Genomic DNA, 16,016 nt, shown 5'->3' with positions numbered 1-16,016 from the left:
GGGGTGTAAATACTTTTTTTACATACTGTAATTTGTTTCATAGAGAAGGACCTTATTAATATAATATACCGCCAAAAATCACATTGACGGTACATTTTTGAGATTGGACATTTTACAGTGTCGAGAAAAATGGGTAAATTTTAAACTAAAAAATCTGCATAAAAAAATCCGCTTACCGTTTGAGAACAAATCTGCACCGCTTAGCGAGGGATTAAAAACAGCTTCGCGGGTTGTTTTTTGTTTACAAAAACCCCAGCTTGGTCGTGCAGGTCTTCCCTTTTTATTTGTGTGAAAATTCACCGCAAACAGGTGCGGGGTGGCACTGCGGGGAACGAAAGTGGGTGGCAAACCAAAATGCGTAAACAGATTCCGATGGACCTTTGTGGTGGCCACCGGGAGGGGAAGTGGGTCAATACATCAATGAATTCCGAACCCGCCGAGTGAATAAAACCGACTAAAAGCGGACGGAACGTTTTTCCTCTCCGTTTGGTCCAGAATAAATCATATTATTTTTGGACCACTTTTTTGGTTTATTTTTTTTTTCTCTGCGAGACGAGAAGCTGATTTTTGTGAAATTTGACTGACTGATTGCTTGTTTGCTTTCGACGTCGTCGTTGGTTGGGGGGGAATTTCGTCGCTCCTTCTTGTCACGGTTGATCAACCGTGCGTGCCTGATTTTGGGACCAAGTCAGCGATTGAAATCTCAATTTCATCAAATTGGCCGGTATCGGTTGCAAAAAAAAACAGGGCGGAGATGTTTGACGAAGACGACGTCGACGATGGGTGGTGAGGATCGATAAAATGGCAAGCATCAGCTAGGAAAAGGCGGACTCTGATGCCAAAGGTAAGAACGAACGATAGATGGGTGGGTTGAGTCTCTTCTTCAGAAAGGGACAGTTAGAAATTGTTTATGGTTTCTTTGGATCCCCCACACGAAATTGAAGGTTTGGTTGCTGTTTTTTTTTTGGAAATAGAGAAGACTAAGTTATACCGTTAAAAAGCACGTGCGTTTAGTTCGAATTGGTCGGTTATCTGTTGAAGTTAAATTGATTTGTGAAGAATGTTAAGTTTCGTGCCAGTCAGACCACGTCTTTTTAATTATGTTTTAAATATTTTTTCTACACTTTCTTTTATATTTTTGTACTTTTTGTTATTATTATTTTTTTCAAATTAATTCTAAAAATTGCACAAATAACAACAACATTCAAAATTATTTGAAATTATTTGACGGATCGCACTCTGCAGGTCAGCTCGCTGATCAACTACCTGTGCGTGCCGGCGTCCTTCAAGATGACATTTTAGGTACAATTTTATATAATAGTTTTACTTCTGACTTGCCTCGCACATTCTCACTATTTGAACAAATTGTTTTGCAAAAGTTTTGATGCAAACGTGTTTGGTCACTTCCCATTAAGCTATTTAAAAACGAATTTACGAGAATGTAATCAAACGAAAAGTGCTAATATGGCAACATGGATGCCCAATGGAAATATTGTTTTTGTTAATTCATTTATTTCTTGGAGCTTTAACCATCCTGGTCATTCACTGTCCTACCGATGCGAAACGGAACATTTTTTCAAACGGATAAATGTTGCAAAACTGATATAAACAATGTAACAGAAAAATGTTCTCTCATGGCAAAATTAGACCAAACACTAAGAAATTAGTTTTGACACTTTATTTTTTCACCGCTCACAAATCGTTCCTTTCTCAAGGCCTACTTCCTCTTCATCACCCTGGCCCTTCTTCTCCTCACCCTCTCCACCATCTTCCTTCTTCCTCGCCGCTCCACTGTCTCGTTCTTGGCCGCTCCGCGACCGAAAAGACACCGCATCCTGCTTCCCGGAACCTGGTGAATCGTTCGGCGTGTCCGCCGGTTCCCTTGCGCCGCAGATCTCCTTCGCGCCGGCTCGCGGCCTTGCTTTCCGGGGCCTCCCGCCGCACGTGGTGCTCCGGGTTCGAAGCGGTTGTGCCGGTTCAGCGGAAGAAAGCGATTCCGCGCATCGGACGCCGTCGCCGAGATTTGCTGGCCAAAAACAGCACCGATTCCTGAAGACCCTCCAAGAATTTCCGCGCTCGCCGGAGATCACTTCTTCCCATTCGCGTGCTTTCGACGTCGACCATAAACTTTTTTCCGGTGCGAGAAACCAAGAAAACGCGACTTGCTCTTGCTGCTGTCCAAACACGACTTTCCCAGCAGCCCCGTTCGACCGTCCGTCAACCCGTGCTCTCTCTCTCTCTCTCAGATGCGCTCTCTCCCTTCTCTTCACTTTCACGATCAACGCTCTCCCAAGCTCTTCGGTGGACCCAGGGCCCCGGCGATGGCCTGATATGAGCTACCGAACAACATAGGCAATATGGCGTCGTTTGTTTACAAACATGGGATTGTTTGTGGACGAACAGAAAAAGTTACTTTTTTGTAAAAAAAAATCTATAACCATTGTGCAATAACATTAAGTCTTCCAAAACAGACAAAATTTCGTTAAATTCCAGACCAGAATTTGTTTTATTATTATTTTTCAATTTAAACCTCTTTTATCGCGATCCTGATTAAGATTGCACATCAAATCATCGTGCGTTTAATGTATCTTTAGTAGCCTGTCCCATTTTGAGGTCATGTCGAGGAATTTCAGGTGCTCACTTCTTAAATGATAGATTATGATGTTAGGAACAATGTTTTCTTAGACAAGAAAAAATAATAAAATACTTTCTCGCACCCCCTAGTCGATTTACTGAAAAAGTCACTTTTTGAACAAATTTTCTAAAATCGCTTGGAATCAATACAAAAACTGTTTCGATCAGGTGTGTATTATCTTCAAACGATAGGTTTTTGTCCATAGATTAAGATGCACTATCAATATTGGACCAAAATTTAAGTTTTGGACTTTCCCAGGCGGATTTGTGTCGAAAAAATCGCATTTTTCGAAACTTTTTCAGAAATGTTCATTTAATTTAGGGTAGCATATTTTCCCAGTAAAACCAATACATGCAGCTTGTAGGAAATTTCATGGCGAACATTTTTCCTCTGAGAAAATGCAATTTCGACACTCCAGAGCCGAGATATTTGAGTTTTAGTGAGGAAAAAGTGCCAATTTTCAAAATTTCTCAGAATTCAGAAGCAAGGCCTACTAATTACACGATGTAGCAAGCATATGTCTCAAAGGTCAGGGTATGCTTTTCTATAGTAATTTTGGCCGCTGAATCCGAATCTGAAATCAAATTTCGTGTAAACAGTGATGTTTTGGAGCTACACCCTTTTGGAATGCTATTTGCGTGTTTAAGAGGCAGTTTTGTAAATGCTCGGTTTGTTCTAGAGGTCGTATCGAGGTGCTCCGATTTGGATGAAACTTTCAGCGTTTGTTTGTCTATACATGAGATGAACTCATGCCAAATATGAGCCCTCTACAACAAAGGGAAGTGGGGTAAAACGGGCATTGAAGTTTGAATTTTCCGAGGATTTCGAATATGACAAAGGGAGACTAAAAGTGCCGCTATGGATGCCTACAGGACAATAACTAACGTTGTAAAATGTTTATTATAGAAAAATCGAAAAACTATGCGAAAAACTGCGATTGGCCAAAAAGTTATTACCGTAGGCTTATAGTCCATGAAATTCCCTAACTTGGTGTTGCTGGCTGTTGCAAAAGATATTGAGGTTTAAAAACCATTTTTTACAGTAATTTGCAAAAGCTATGAGAAAAAGTCAAACCAATCCTGGATGTCTATGGCTCATTTTGTAGTGCTTCAAAAGACCTTTCGAATGCATCTAAGAGAGTTGGAATTGATGAAGTTTTACGGAAATGCGAGCAATTTTAAGATTTTTTATGTTTTTTTCGACCTCAAACTTCAAAGCCCGTTTTACCCCACTTCCCTTTGTTGTAGAGGGCTCATATTTGGCATGAGTTCATCTCATGTATAGACAAACAAACGCTGAAAGTTTCATCCAAATCGGAGCACCTCGATACGACCTCTAGAACAAACCGAGCATTTACAAAACTGCCTCTTAAACACGCAAATAGCATTCCAAAGGGTGTAGCTCCAAAACATCACTGTTTACACGAAATTTGATTTCAGATTCGGATTCAGCGGCCAAAATTACTATAAAAAAGCATACCCTGACCTTTGAGACATATGCTTGCTACATCGTGTAATTAGTAGGCCCTGCTTCTGAATTCTGAGAAATTTTGAAAATTGGCACTTTTTCCTCACTAAAACTCAAATATCTCGGCTCTGGAGTGTCGAAATTGCATTTTCTCAGAGGGAAAAATGTTCGCCATGAAATTTCCTACAAGCTGCATGTATTGGTTTTACTGGGAAAATATGCTACCCTAAATTAAATGAACATTTCTGAAAAAGTTTCGAAAAATGCGATTTTTCGACACAAATCCGCCTGGGAAAGTCCAAAACTTAAATTTTGGTCCAATATTGATAGTGCATCTTAATCTATGGACAAAAACCTATCGTTTGAAGATAATACACACCTGATCGAAACAGTTTTTGTATTGATTCCAAGCGATTTTAGAAAATTTGTTCAAAAAAGTGACTTTTTTCAGTAAATCGACTAGGGGGTGCGAGAAAGTATTTTATTATTTTTTCTTGTCTAAGAAAACATTGTTCCTAACATCATAATCTATCATTTAAGAAGTGAGCACCTGAAATTCCTCGACATGACCTCAAAATGGGACAGGCTAATCTTTAGTTTTCACATCGATTCATGTTTAAATTTTGAAATTTAGCATAAATTAAAATAAGTTGCAAAATTCCCAACTTCAACCATGTGCAACAATTTCCACATCACCCATGTGGGAAACCGATAATGAAAATATGTTTGTATTGTTGTGCCCTTCTACATACAAGACTTTGGTATGATTTCATGGTATTTTACCACTGACGAACTGACGTGCCACCCCGAATCCAAACTTGACCGCACTTTCCTATCTTCCTTCTCACTCACCCTCAGCGATCAGCGATTGTCAAACAGACGATTTGACAGATGCGCAGCTGCCTTTGCTGAGAAACTTTCAGGAACAACAAATGAAAATGGGGAAATTCTGAACAAAACGATGAATATTTTGCTAATCTTGCATTATTTAAGGTGAAATGAGGCAAGAAATTTCGTTAAACTTCCAAATTAGGCTATCTTTTAGACTTTTCGTAACATTTCCATTCCAACTCTTATCCGCCATTTACACGTGTTGTTCCAGAATTCTTCACACCAAGAAAACAGCTGATGTGACAAAACGTCAAACTCGAATTCTGACAATCGCCGAAGAAGAGAACTGTAGAAAGAAAAAGAAGCAGTGTGCGGTCAAAAATGATCGACCAATTTGTTCCTGGTGGCACGTCAGTTCGTCAGTGATTTTACCATCTATTACTGGGCAACCAAGGGCACATTTTGGTCCCTGTTATTTGCCCAAGTAATACTAAAATTTGGTATTTTCATACCATTTTTAGTGCAACAGTTGCAGTTAGTGAAAAAACTGAAATGATCCATATGCAACAGCCAAATCTACTCACCTGATGATTCCATGTTGTTCTTAGTGATATTCTTCACCACTACGAATGCATTTGTCATTGATGAACGGTCTGTGCCTGCGCTTTGAGACAACATTTTAGCGCAAAATTAATTATTTTGTCAAAATTGGTCAAATTTTTCTCATAGTTTCAGAGGAATTTGATAAAACACTGTAATACCAAAATAATACCAAAATGTGGTGTTCGACCATTGACAAATTCTGCAATTTTGCAATATCAAAACAATACCTTAAATTGGTATGATACCTCATTTTGCTCTTGCATATTCCTCAAGACAAATTTTAAAGGGTCCAGGAACACCAAAATTTGGTATTGATACAAGAGAAAGGTATTATTACGCATTTACCTTGTTATTTACCCATGCTCGGGAATAGTCTGTATGGATCAAATATTTATTAGGTAATTATTTAAAAAAAAATGATTTGAGAAAGTTGATAAATATTACGAATTTCACGCCGTCTACGAAATCGTTAGAAATCACTAAAAATTCAAGGAGAAAAATCAATTCTCAAAATCGTGAATTTAATTGATGAATGCGAGAACCACGAAGAAATATTTTCACGTTTATAGTGCAAATGCACCATTTTTTGCTGTGTATGTTAGTAATTAAAAAAGGGCATTCATTCGCTTAATTCTACAGTTGCTCATAAGAAAATGTTAATATCTATTTGAGCTTGATAAATCATTTTGAGAAAAATCGTTACAGTTTCACACAAACATAAAATTTTACGGGATTTCGCGGAATGTGCCAAATTTAACGGATTTCACGCTGTCCGCGAAATCGTGAAATTTCACTAACCCTAGACGTAATCTTCAAAGCGTTACTTAATTCAGGGGGTTGATGTCTTCCTCTCATTTATTAAACATTTTCATAGTTGATAGTATTGATTAGTATTGATAGTTTAGTATACTGCTCACGTCAGTTTATGTGTCCATTAGAAATAAACAGGAAGCAGTGCTTGCTTGCAGCCGAACACACAGACATTTACTCAGCGGGTGATTCTGAGTCTACATGTACAAATGAAAGTAGGTCTAGGAGGTCTTACTAAAAAGTTCAAAAACAGAAACTTTGCTGAATGTTGCATGTTTTTAAAATAATGGTCTGTTTTCGATTATTTTAAATTTTTTGCCATTTTTTCATTTTTTTAAATAGAATAGTTTTTTAAAATTATTGAAATTTACAAAAAAAAACTAACTTAATCCACCTATGTGGTTGGAGCCTTCCTCACTTATTACCAACCATTGTACAAAAATTTCATCTATTTTTAAGATCCGGAATAAAAAAGTACATAAATATCACTTAAGTGGCCATATCTCGAGACAGGGTTGCCAGATCTTTAATGTTTTAGACTCGTTGGAAAGGTCTTTTGATAACCCAACCAACGATGGGTTGGATGGTGGATCCGGACGTAGTTTACATACATTTAAGTGAGATCCGGCTTCCAAAAAGTACATAAATATCACTTAAGTGGACATATCTCGAGACAGGGTTGTCAGATCTACAATGTTTTGGACTCGTTGGAAAGGTTTTTTGATGACCTAACCAACGATGGGTCGGATAGTGGATCCGGACATAGTTTACATACATTTAAGAGAGATCCGGCTTTCAAAAAGTACATCAATATCACTTAAGTCGCGATATCTCGAGACAGGGTTGCCAGATCTTCAATGTTTTGGACTCGTTGGAAAGATTTTTTGATAACCTAACCAACGTTAGGTCGGATGGTGGATCCGGACATAGTTTACATACATTTAAGGTGTAACGGGCCATCATCAAATATGGCGAAAAAAGATGGTTGGCAAATTTTCCGGTTCCACCCTAACGATGATACTTTTTTGTTCCACCTTAATCAGCAAAAAATTGCAGCGTTTTGGAAGTATGGAACACCTGACGGGGTGTTTCACCGAACTGCCGCCAGGTTCGCATATGTTTTACGCTATATCCCTCTGATGGTACATTCGATGAACTAAATTTTAACCGATAGATTGCACCACTGTGACGTAAACAGTTACCGTACGGAGTAGTAACATTGGTTTTAAATAAAATTTAATTAAATTCTTCATTTTTCAAAAAAAACTAGGCTAGACTATGTAAAAGTTTGCAGAACTGACATATCTATAGTTCAATATTTCTTTCATAATATATAATCGTGAAATTTCCCTTAAAACAGAAAAAAATATTTTTTTATTTCAATACCGTATGATGATACTTTACGGTAGGATTTGTTTATGTTTATTGCAGCTGTTGTTGTGGTTGTTGTTGATTGTTTTCTCTTTTCAGAGGCTTTGTTTTGAGTTTGCTCTCGAGCTGGACGAGGTCACGACCGAGAAGCAGATGATTAGGACGGGTGGATGCGGCCAAGGATGCGTCGCAGAATGTGATTTACCGGATCAATATTCCGACCAACCGGTACGATCTGCTGTGCCAGTAGGGACTGATCCAGGGGCTGCAAGTGAAGATGGAGTTCCCGGAGTTTAAGAAGGTTGCATCGGCGAAGGGTCCCCCGCAGAAGCTGATCGTTACGGAGGCCACCAAGCAGATTCGGCCTTTTGCGGTGACGGCCGATTGGGACGCACGACTTGGACACGCTGAAGGACCATTTACGTACGATGCCAAAGCGCCGAAGGACATTAAGTTTGTTCTGTTGAATCAGGTTGATGGAGTTATAACTCAACACACGCCCAGCTGAAGGCTTATTTTCCGATCATCCAAGACTCGCCGGTTTATCCGGTAGTTTACGACGCGAACTCGTTCTCTCGTTGCCGCCGATCATCAACGGGGACCACTCGAAGATCAGCACCACCCTGGTTCAATAGCCGGAACTAGCCTTCCGCAAGGAAACCATTTCGACGGCAAAGGCCAACGTCTACATCGGCATCGACGAAAGTGCCGAAGCACTGGCCAAAATGCTGAACCGCCTTTTTCCAACCACGCAAAACGCCTCCAACCAGCTGGAAGTGCTCATTCCGCCAACCCGGCAGGACATGCTGCACGTGTGTGACATCGAGGACGTTGCCACGTACGGCTACAACCGCATCCCGAAGACTCTTCCGGCCACAATGAACATCGCCCGCCAATGCCCCTGAACAAACTGACCAAGCAACTCCGTGAACAAATCTCCAAGCCGGATTTACCGAAGTCCTGACCTTCACACTGTGCTCGCGGGATGACATCGCCGGCTAGCTGAACCGAGATATCGAGAAAATCCCGGCCGTTCACATCGCCAACCCGAAAACCCTCGAGTTTCAAGTCGTGCGAACCTCGCTCATCTCCGGACTGCTCAAAACCCTGGCCGCAAACCGCAAAATTCCCCTTCCCCTTAATCTGTTTGAAGTGTCCGACGTGGTCCTGGCGGATTCCAAGGCCGAAGTCGGGGCCAAGAACGAGCGTCACGTTTGTGACCAGCTGGTTTCAGATCTACCAGACCAGTTTAATTGCCCCCAAAAGTACGCCACGCTGAAATCGTCCGATTGGTCGTCCCCCACGGAAAACGATCCCGAACGGTGATAAGATCACCCGGCCCGTGTGCTGTCGCTCGAAACCTCGCATCCGCAGTGTCCCCTATCACAGAGAGGTTGTACCGTTGCCACCGCAGTACTTCCTGCGCATCGTTTCCGACCGGTGGATTGTCGCTGAGACGCAGCATACGATTTCGTTTCGCCACCTGATTCTACCTGAGAAAAACCTTCCACCGATGAAACTGCTCGATTAGCACCGCTGCCGATAAGTGCCTTCGAAGAGCTGTACCCGGACCGGTTCCCGTCGGGCAAGACGACGATTGCGGAATTTGCAGTGTTGCGCATGTTACAGCAGAATCCGGGTTGTTTATTTGGTCTCGAGGAACGCGCTGGCCGAGCTGATCTTCATGGATCGGCACCAGAAGTTTGGCCAGAACTCGGGATGCAAGGTGGTCAAATCGACGGAGGAAACCGGAACGAATATGAAGCTGATTGCCTAGGGACAAACTATCATATTTCAAAACTAAAAAAAATGAAACTTGAAAAATTTTATCCATTTTTTAGATAGATTTTTTTAATTTCAAAATTTAAAAATTTCAGGTTTTAAAATTTAAAAATTGAAGGGATTTATAAATTTTAAAATTCAAAAAATTCAAAATTCATAAATTACAAAAAATCAAACTTGCGTGCGCCATACCACTGCTGTCTGGCCGCCACACGTGCTTCAAACCGTGACACGAAAATGGATGCCGAACCAACGTCGCCAAAAGGAAAGATGCTTGGGTACATGCTCCCAGCGGTTGTGAACATTGCGCACCAGTAACCGCTCCAGCTGCTTGCACCGGCCCACGATCTCGACCAGCAGGTCCGGACGGTGATGCGTTACTTTAGGATGCATTCGAAGCCGACAATCCCTACACGTGCATTTTAGGCGGTACGCTGAAGGAACTACAGGTGAGTTGCGGCAGATTGACTTAAATTGCTGAAGTTGTCGTTTTTGTTTCTTTTAGATGGCACATACCTGGTGCTCGACGATGCAGATCGGAGGCAGGGCAAATGCTTAGAGCCTCAGATTCGATAAAATAATCGAGCAGATCCGACTAGATGGGCAGGTGTGGACTGCGACATGGCCGAAAGAGGTTCAGGCGTTGGTGGAGAATTTTAGTCAAGTCAAGAACGTAAGCAACTTTGACTGCTGAAACACGTCAGAAGATAAAATCCATCGCATTGGCATTTGCAGGACGGAACGTTACTCGTCGTTCGAAAACGTTCGTCAGACGCGGGAGGCCTACACTGGAGCTGAGCGCCTGGAGACATGGAATGATCCGTATTCGGCAGTGGAGTTTAGCTTGTTAATTTTATGTGTAATAAAAGGTTATTTTGGGGTTTCCGGTGTCGGGTTAGTGGGTACGGTTGGTGCATCCGTAAGGAGAAACAAGTCGAGAACTCTGGCTAAGTCAGAATAGCCGACCTGCGACCAACACGCAAGTGCAAGTATAGCTGCGCTGGTGCGGTCTTCAAGAGTGGGATAAACAAAACGAACCCTAACCCAAAAATAATGTTCACGTGATTTATGGATGGTTCCTTGGAGTGTCCAAATCGCATTAGAGCACCTTAGTTAACGTTCTCATCCTCGATCTCATCCTAATCATCTCAAAAGTTTGAGCCCGTCATCATACGGCCGATGTCGCAATCGTTGCAGACCCACGAAACGAAACTATTGGCACTACGCCCCCCGGGGCATGGCCTTCCTCTAACGTGGGATTTCTGCTCCAGCGCCTCTGACGAGACAGGAGAAACCGGGACCGACGTTTTACTTCACCATCCGATAGAAGCTCAGTGGAACTCAGTGGAATCGAACCCGCGTCTCATAGCATCATCGGGATCGGCAGCCGAAGCCGCTACCCTGCGCCACGAGACCCACTAACCACATGAAATTTTATTAGTACATGACATTGTAGAAGGGTTGGGCCACGTTTGTCACGATCGGTTCCACTATCGCTTTTCCTCCCTCTCGCACTTTTTGTTGGCGACGGCAACAAACACAACCACAACCAGACGGGAATCGGGTCTATAGAAAAAAAAGCTCCGGCAGCTCCCTTCTTCTTGGCAGCAGCACCGAGGTTGACTTCTTGGCGGCCGCCTTCTTGTCGCTGGCCACAGTCAGCAGGCTTTTCTGGCCGCATCCACCGTCGGAGCCTTTTTGACAGCAATATCGCCGCTTCTCCCATCTTAGCGGCAGCACCATCTTTGGCTCGAAAACTTCTTGTCTCCCTTAGCGGCCTTCGAATCAACAGCATCCGGAAGCTTTTCAGTCCTCGGCTCTGGCAAATACTCCAGCCATCCAATGCCCTCTGAATCTTGTCAAACTCCTCATCGGATAAATCATGGGTGTATCCAACAGCATCTGCCGAAGAAACCGGGTCAACTGGGTTACCTGCACTAAAATGGTGCGTTGGTTAGCGACGCTGGCGCAGGCGACGACTTCGCATCCTTTCGAGGACATTAGAAAATGGACCACTGCTTGGACTCAATCCAACGAGCAAATCCTCGAAGGAGCCGCTGCAGGCACAGGCGCCGATCTGAGTCAGCAAAGTAATCTTCACCGGCACGGTGCAGCAGCAGGTTCGTCCGCGGTCAGTGGTTTATTATCTCCCAATCTTCCAGTTAGCTGGGACTCCGACCGTCGGCTGGCCGGGACATGTTTTGAACAGATCTGGGCGTAGCATTCCTACAAGAACATTTTTTATAATCACTTGATGTGATTCAATAAAAGTATCTACCTACCACTGCTTGAAAAGCCAAAACGACCGACTCCACCACGTAAGATAGTTTTGGCGCACCTTCATCACCACAGCTTTACCGGGGCACAAACCAACCGCACACCGTGCTTCGACCTCGACGCAAAACCGCACCAGTGGTGCCTTCGGCTGAGTCTAGGTCAACAGTTTCAGCACCAACGAAGTGTCGATCGCTCCCACCTGCAGACCACCGTGAGGAATCCGACGGCGCGTAAGTTCTTCGCCAACGCCACAAACGGCAGCTTCGCGTCACACATGGCCATGACGTGGGCCAGCACCTGGTTGAAATAGGCCGGATAAAGGACCTTCTGCTGCTTGAGGGTCCTTTACTGAGCGCGCTCAGTTTATGCTTCGATCCGGCCAGCTCTTCCATGAACGTTCCGGGTTCATTTTGGGTATGCCGTCGTTTTCGGTGGCGCTTGACGAAGTCAGAGGATGTGCGGCGGAAGAATTCCTGGAACGCTGGGTGGTCCTCGAGAAGGAACAGAGCCCGGGCCAGATTGACTCACCGAGGAGGTGATCGAAGGTTACGCGTACTGTGACTGGCTGTCCTCGACGGAAGACGGCTTGACAAGCATCAGGTAAAACGTGTACATCACCTTCTCCTTCAGTTCAACAATCAAAATAACATTCGAGTGCTGGTACAGCTGGATGTAAACCTTATGTGGTCCAACCTTCTCGATTGCATCCCCCGGGGGAAACACCAGTCAATCGCTCCTGCGTCGTTACCGGCAAATGTTGCAACCTTCGTTGTGTGATTCAGTAGCGCAGTTCGGAGAAGAGATGCTTAAGTCGCAAGCGATCGTTGTTGAGCGCGTGCTGCATCTCGGCCATCATCGGACAGTCGAGGTGTTTGGGCAAGTGGACACGGTCAGTTTCGTACCCGGGATGAACTCGTCCACGTGGATGTGATCTTCGAGGCGGTCTCGATTCAATCTAGCGTTTGAGTGTAAAGCACCTCCATTTGAAGCGATTGCGAGAAATATTACAAGCACCTCAGCCAACGCGTCCGGACTGTCCACGATGCGGCCCTGAATCAGCTGATGGATGTAATTGACCTGCAGCTGCAGCTGGTTGAACGCGGGGAGTGTTGAGCTGAAAGAAAAAGTAACGATTATCACATCAACCGCACACAAAAACCAATCAAGAATCCTCACACTGCGCCTTGTGACCCGGACAGTCGCTTTGATCGAAGTCAAGTCGTGGAAGAAATTACGCCCACCCAAGGTCTCAATGGGGTTCCTCTCGAAGAAGAGGACGGAACAGCCGTCTACCGGAGTCGGTCCCAATCCGAGGACGACAATCCGCCATCTCCAATCATGATGGAAGATTCGCACGGTGGACCTGCCTCCATCGGATCAACCTTCCTCGGCGGTGGAAGCATGCGAGGTCCGCAAAGTCCTCGCGACCTGGGTCTTCGATTCGCCGCCCCACTTACAACACCTTCCGGGTCAAATCCGCACACTCCAGCCTCTCCTCACCTGCAAGGTATGGGCGGAGGTGGCTCCCAGAACCACCCAACTTTAACATGACCTCACCCCCGTTCCGCACATGCCACATCCCTCGCATCCCCTGATGCCGTCATCCCTGTTGCATCCTCAACCAAGTCCGATGTCCCACTTAAATACCGCCTCCTCCACCCCGTAAGTTTATTTTAGCGCACCTTCCACATTACCACAGCTTTACCGGAGAACAAACCAACCGCGCACCGTGTTTTGACCTCGACGCAAAACCTATCCGGAAAGAATTTAATCGGTTTTTGGTCCACTTTGACGGTTTTGACCATTCCGACGACGATTTTGCGATGTGAGAAAACAAAAACATGCTTTGACATTTCGGTCTGACAGATTTCGCTGTCAAAAGCTGGGCGAGAAAGAGAAAAAAAGGCATGGCTGCCGCTGTCACGCTGGTAGTAAGCAATTTGAAAATGTATGGGGGAAATCAGTTTAAATTCAATATTTCCCAAATTAAAGATCACTTAGAGATAAAATTTGACCTGGTGAAAGCTAATTTTTTTTTGAATCAGCAGGTCAAATTTTGTCACCCTGCGATTTGTAGTTGCTGAGATATTCACAAAAAAGTAAAATTCTCAGAACAAATTTGAATTTCTTACCACCAAACGAACAGCGCCATCTATGAGAAATTTTGGCCCGTCCGGTAATCCATTCCTTTTTTTCGAAAAATAAACATGCAGCATATAACATTACATAATCACCATGCACAAAACATTCGTGGGAACCGAGCAAAACAAGCAGCATTGACGAAAAATACATTTTTTCCTTTAATTTTGACTATTTTTGAGCACTACATTTTTCCCATACAAAAATCACCGCTTCGGCAATCACCTCCAAAAAGACGTTTTATTCACTTTACCTTTACAAAAAAGCAATCACCGTGCGTGCTGCAGCCAGGAGAATCTGCCAGTTTCCACCAAATTTCACAAAACCCGCGAATTCCGTCAAAACGTCGTCCTAAACTTGCGAAGTGAAACTTTCCGCGAGATAATTTGCATTTTTTGACACGATTCAATAACAGCGACAGTTGCAGTAGTGTGTGTAGTCATCAAAATTCTTATTACAGGTTGTTGCCAGAATTAATTTTCGAGCACTTTATATTAAGTTACTTCTGTATGGTTTTTTTCCTCTTGTTCATCAAAAAAAATCTTGAAAAGTATTTAGGTACATAATTACTGTTTACTATGGACACTTTGCATGACAAATGAGGGACATAAAATGATAAAAATCATGATTCGATTATACCGAAATAAAGTTGATTAAAAAATTGTTACACCTTTGGCAACACTTTCGTTTGGCACGTCTCGCACGCAACTGCCGCAACTGACAGTTCTGTTTGTTTTCATTCCGTCAGTCCAGCCGTCCCGTTTTTCGAAAGTCCGCGAAATCTATTTCACGCCAAAGTTACACGGAAAAAAAAGTGTTCCGGAAATCATGCAAATCGTACCATGAAATCGTGAATAACGCGATTTTTGCTTTACGAATTTTTGAACTATGCATATTGGGCACGAATTATCCAGGAATCGTGAATAAATATGCATGACTTTCCATGGCCGATTTCACTCGTAAACGTGAATAATGTTCATGATTTCATGAAATAGATGCATGTAGTCGTGAAAATATTCACGATTTTATGAATAAAAATTCATGATTACGGTCGAAAAATATACATCGTGAATATAAATTCATGATTTCATGCATAAAATTCATGAAATCATGAATTTTTATGCATGAATTCGTGCACAGAATTCATGAGTTCTGGAATATTTTTATGATTTATTTTTGAAGGCGTAAAAATTCGTGAAATCATGCATAAACTTCATGAAATCATGCATAAATTTCATGAATTCGTGATTTTTTTATGAAATCATGAATTTAATTCACGTTTACGAGTGTATTCGGGCATGTCTAATCATGCATATTTATTCACGGCTCCTGGTTTATTCGTGCCCAATATGCATAGTTCAAAACTCGTAAAGTAAAATTCATAATATTCACGATTTCATGGTACGATTTTCACAATTTCCGGATTACTTTTTCTGTACATTTACCATATCGTTCCACTGGGTGCAAATATCTGAATTGACAAAGAACCCTGTTTTGTGAAAAAACTGAGGACATTTTATGTAACGCCAATGTACTCTGGCCCCACCTGGCCACTATGGAACCGGTCACCGGTTACCGGTGGTCACTGGGGACATTTTGGAATGTGCAAGGAACCCTGTCATGTGACATATCAAAATTCATGAAATTCAAATCTTTGGCCATTTTAAGTGATGCCAACGTACTCTGGCCCCACTTGGCCACTTTGGAACCGGTCACCGGTTACCGGTGGTCACTGAGGACATTTCGGAATGTGCAAGGAACCCTGTCATGTGACATATCAAAATTCATGAAATTCAAATCTTTGGCCATTTTAAGTGATGCCAACGTACTCTGGCCCCACCTGGCCACTATGGAACCGGTCACCGGTTGCCGGTGGTCATTGGGGACATTTTGGAATGTGCAAGGACCCTGTCATGTGACATATCAAAATTCATGAAATTCAAATCTTTGGCCATTTTAAGTGATGCCAACGTACTCTGGCCCCACCTGGCCACTATGGAACCGGTCACCGGTTACCGGTGGTCACTGGGGACATTTTGGAATGTGCAAGGAACCCTGTCTTGTGACATATCAAAATTCATGAAATTTAAAACTGTGGCCA

At 43.1% G+C, this 16,016-nt stretch overlaps 1 protein-coding gene and 1 pseudogene across 1 annotated transcript in view; both read left to right on the top strand.

Annotated features, from left to right (window-relative positions):
* LOC119770737 overlaps positions 1 to 9,494 on the top strand; it is a 35,020-nt pseudogene extending 25,526 nt beyond the window's left edge.
* The window catches only part of LOC6047626 (alpha-2Db adrenergic receptor), a 506,802-nt gene that overhangs the window by 26,199 nt on the left and 464,587 nt on the right, over positions 1 to 16,016 (top strand). The window lies entirely within an intron of this gene.

This window comes from Culex quinquefasciatus, chromosome 1 (genome assembly GCF_015732765.1).
Source record: "Culex quinquefasciatus strain JHB chromosome 1, VPISU_Cqui_1.0_pri_paternal, whole genome shotgun sequence".
Taxonomy (NCBI): Eukaryota; Metazoa; Arthropoda; class Insecta; order Diptera; family Culicidae; genus Culex; species Culex quinquefasciatus.
This window is presented reverse-complemented; position numbering and strand designations above follow the sequence as displayed.